At 39.7% G+C, this 4,822-nt stretch overlaps 1 pseudogene; it reads left to right on the top strand.

The window, feature by feature from the left end:
* The first annotated feature begins 320 nt into the window (after positions 1 to 320).
* Positions 321 to 3,621, top strand: LOC106965515 (importin subunit alpha-1-like; annotated as a pseudogene).
* Positions 3,622 to 4,822: the final 1,201 nt, after the last annotated feature.

Below are 4,822 nucleotides of genomic sequence, written 5' to 3'. Positions count from 1 at the left end.
ATAGCCTTGCTGGATAAAGTATTCTTGGCTGCAGATTTTTCCCATTCAGCACTTTGAATATATCATGTCATTCCATTCTCGCTTGCAAAGTTTCTGTTGAAAATTTCCTTTATGGATTTTCCCTTGTAAGTTACTGACTTCTTTCATCTTACAGCTTTAATATTTTTTCTTTATCTTTCTATTAATTACAATATGTCTTGGTGTAGGTCTGCTTTTGTTGATTTTGATGGGAGTTCTCTGTCCCTCATGGATCTGGATATCTGTGTCCTTCCTCAGATTAGGGAAGTTTTCAGCTATTATTTCTTCAAATAAATTTTCTGCCCCCCTTTCTCTCTCTTCTTCTGGGATTCTTATAATACAAATGTTACTATGTTTGATGGAGTCATTGAGTTCCCTAAGTCTATTCTCATTTTGTGTAATTCTTTTTTCTCTCTTTTGGCCAGCTTGATTAGTAAGCATTATTCTTTCTTCTAGGTTACTAATTCATTCTTATGCTTCTTGCATCCTGCTATTCGTTCTGTCAAGTGTGTTTCTCATTTCATTCATTGAGTCCTTTGTCTTTGCTATGTTACTCCTTATCTCTGTGTGAGTCTCACTTATGTCTTCTACTCTTTTCTCAAGTCAAGTGAGTATCCTTATGATAATTGCTTTAAGTTCTCTCTCAGCCATGTTACTTATATCTGTTTCTCTTAGATCTCTGGCTGTGGTGTTATCCTGTCCTTTCATTTGTGATAAATTTCTCTGTCTCCTCATTTTGTCTGCCTCTTTGTCTGTTTCTCTGTGTTAAGAAAGTTAGCTATAACACTGTCTTTGGGCTGAGCCATTGTGGACATTTTGAGGGAAGCTGACCTACATGCCCCCACACCATCTCCTGGAAGCCTGAGCCAGCTGTATAGCTTTCTCCCTTTGTCTCATAACCATGTCCACCAATATAAATGCTAATTCGCCAGCTGCCTGCCTTAACAGGTTCAAGAACAAGGAGAAAGACAGTACAGAAATGAGGTGGCACTGAATAGAAGTTAATGAGGAGCTGAGGAAAGCTAAGGATGACCAGATGCTGAAAAGGAGAAATGTAAGCTCATTTCCTGATGGTGCTACTTCTCTACTGCAAGAGAACTGCAACAACCAAGGCACTGTAAGTTGGTCTGTTGATGACATTGTCCAAGGCATAAATAGCAATTCATTTGGAAAGCTAGCTCCAGGCTACTAAAGCTGATAGGAAACTGCTTTCCAGGGAAACACAGCCTCCCATAGACAACATAATCTGGGCTGGTTTTGATTCCAAAATTTATATACTTCTTGGGTAGAACTGATTGTAGTCCTATTCAGTTTTAATTTGCTTGGGCCCTCACTAACATTGTTTCCAGAACATCAGAACAGACCAAAATTGTGGTAGATGGAGGTGATACCCCAGCATTCATTTCTCTGTTGGCATCTTCCCATGCCCACATCAGTGAACAAGCTGTAGGGGTGCTAGGAAGCAATGCAGATGATGGTTCAGTTCCTCAAGACTTGTTTACCAAATATGGTACAGTTGACCTGCTGTTGGCTCTCCTTACAGTTTCTGATATGTAATCTTTAGAATGTGGTTATTTACATAACCTTGCTTGGACATTTTCAAACCTTTGTCACAACAAGAATCCTGAATGTCTGTTAGATGCTACTGAGCAGATTCTTCCTACCTTAGTTCATCTCCTGAATCATGATGATCCAGAAGTATTATTACATACTTGCTGGGCCATCTCCTATCTTACTGATGGTCCAAATGAATGGACTAAAATGGTCATGAAAATAGGAGTTGTGCTCCAACTTGTAAAGCTTCTAGGAGCTAGTGAATTGCTCACTGTGACTCCCGTGCTAAAAGCCACAGTAAATATTGTCACTGGGGCAGATGAACAGACTCAGGTTGTAACAGATGTAGGAGTACATGTTGTCCTTCCAAGCCTGCTAATGAACCTCAAAACTAATATTCAGAAGTAAGCTATGTGGACAGTGTCAAACATCATAGCTGGTCACCAAGACCAGATACAGCAAGTTGTGAATCATGGATTAGTACCATCCCTCACTGATTTTCTCTCTGAGACACACTTTAAGACACAAACGGATGCTGTATGGGTTGTGACCAACTATACAAGTGGAAGAACAGTTGAACAGACTGTATACATCATTCATTGTGGCATAATAGAACAATTGATGAATCTCTTAACTGCAAAAGATACAAAAATTACTCTGGTTATTATGGATGCATTTCAAACATCTTTTGGCCTGCTGAGAAGCTAAGTAAAACTGAGAAACTGAGTATAATGATTAAAGAATGTGGAGATTTGGACAAAATTGAAACTCTACAAAACCATTAAAATGAGTCTGTATACAAAGCTTCATTAAACTTGATTGAGAGGTATTTCTTTGTAGAGGAAGAGGAAGATCATACGCTGTTCCAGAAACTAACTCTGAAGGCTATACAATCCAAGTTCAGGATGACACTCATGGTTCGTGTGATCAAGCCCCAAGTTGGGCTCTGAGAAGAGGGCACCGAGTCTGCTTGGGATTCTTTCCCACTTTCTCGCTGCCCCTCCCCCACTCACACACTCTCTTTCTCAAAATAAAGTTTTTTAAAAAAATTTTAAGTTGTTTGTTGTGTACTATGTTTGGTATATCTTACTGTTTCTCTACTAAGAACTCTTTTAAATGTGTTTTGTTATTGTAGCACTTTTTACAATGAAACTATAATTGAACAGTTCCAAATTGTACATACTCTATGAAGCTTCTCCTCTAAATGGGTTTCTTACTTCTTTGTGGAATCCATATCTTGCAGTGTCCTGTAACTAAAGATTAAATTCCACCCTTTTCTAAGAAAGAAAGAAAGAAAGAAAGAAAGAAAGAAAGAAAGAAAGAAAGAAAGAAAGAAAGAAAGAAAGAAAGAAAGAAAGAAAAGGAAAGAAAGAAAGGTAGAGAGAGAGAGAGAAAGAAAAAGGCAACTATGTCTTCTGCTCTTGAAAGCAGTGACTTTATGAAGAAGAGGTCCTGAAGGGCCTTGCAGGGCAATGTTCCCTGTTCACCAGAACCTGGCACTTCAGGAGAGTATCCTATGTGTGTTGCTTACGCCCTGATACTGTTTCTGAGTCACTTTTCCTTTCAGCGCAATTGTCTGCACTGACTCCCTGCCTTTTGTGAGTTCTCCTTGCTCTTTGTGGTGTTAGTGGGACCCAGCAGGCCAGCTCTGAGCAGGCATGCCTGCCAGGGAATTTAAGAACAGGGTGGTGGTGTTAGAAAATTTTTCATTGAGCCACTAGTTCCTATTCTGGATTCCCCGAAGTGCTAGGGCAGCTGGGGCCTACATGTCAGGTGGCCAGGGGCATGAGGCTAGGCGTGGTGCTTATTGGTAGCTGAGCATAGCTGGGCCTCTCCTACATGGGAGGGCTAAGTTCAGGGTCCTCCTATTCCATTATCTTCCCAAGCTCTATTATAGTATGATATTTTGATATCTTGTTCATAGAATTAATAAGATTAAGGCTATGGAATAGTTCAGTACCTCCTATGACCTTACAATTTGTCAAGCATCTGGGCATGGCACACAGACCCTATGGTGACTGCACCCTCCAAACACTGTCCACTGCCTAGTGCTTACACCTTTGTGTAATCCCCTCCTCTTCAGTGTAGAAGATACCTTCGACTTGCTTTAACAAATAGAACACAGCGAAAGTGTGTTCTTTCCCATTTTATATTACATCATATAATATAAGTGTGTCACTCCCATTTTATATTACATCATATAATATTGCCTCTTAGCAGACTGAAGTGAGAGATTCTCCTTGCTGTCTTGATAAGGCAAGCAGGCATACCAAGGAAGCCATGTGTCAAGGAACTATGGAAGGCCTCCAGACAACAGCCAGTAAGAAGCCTGGGCCCTCAGTAATACATCCTTAAGGAAATGAATACCGCCAACTTGAATGAGTATGGAAGCAAATTCTTTCCCACTTGAATCTCCATGTAAGAATGCAGCCTCATTCTGAAGTCTGAGCTATTAACCATCACCACAATGAAGAGAATACAGATCAGGACAGAGAGTGCTGCATGGCAAAAGTAAGCAAGGGCCACAAGGACAGAGATGGATGGGATAATGCAGACACAGACACAGGGCAACATCAACCAGCCCTTTCAGAGGCAAGAAGAAAGCAGGTACCAACATTTTGCAGAACAATATGAATTAAACATTTTGCACAGTTTCAATGGGAAAAAATTCAGTGTAAAAAATATCTCTAAGCAAAAAAGTTATATCATCAGGCAGAAGAGAGTAGGCAAAAATACCATGTAACACACAGAAGAGGATCAGAGTAGGGTCAGCTAAACTTGGCCAACAGAAAAAAATTCAAACCAGACCAGAATAAAAACTGTTTCTTTTACAAAGAGTTTTCACTGAAAAACTGGAAATTTCTATCAAAAGCCATTGTCCCACTTTGTACTTTGTGGCATTGAACTACATGAACTGTTATCCTTACAGACTGGGGAATCAGGCATTGTCCACAAATTCTTTTGTTGCTTATGAAAGTTCTGAATTAGAGATCTCATCATATTGTTATAGATAGGCAATTGGATTGATAAAAGCTTCAAGATCTTTTCAGTCAACATTCTGGTGATGAGAGTGGGTGAAACCTTTTACTCAAGTCTATTTTAACAAGGTGTATTTCTGCTCAAGTGGGTACAGTTTATAAGACATTATATGATCCAAGAAGGTGATCCAGAGTCAGCTATTAGTAATTCACTGGTAAACATAGTAAGTAAGTCTGGTATCAGAGGATCCAGGGTTATAGCCTAGAGCAAA

The sequence above is a fragment of the Acinonyx jubatus genome, chromosome B3 (genome assembly GCF_027475565.1).
Source record: "Acinonyx jubatus isolate Ajub_Pintada_27869175 chromosome B3, VMU_Ajub_asm_v1.0, whole genome shotgun sequence".
NCBI classification, from domain to species: domain Eukaryota; kingdom Metazoa; phylum Chordata; class Mammalia; order Carnivora; family Felidae; genus Acinonyx; species Acinonyx jubatus.
Note: the sequence above shows the minus strand (reverse complement) of the source record. Positions and strands in the feature narration are given on the sequence as shown.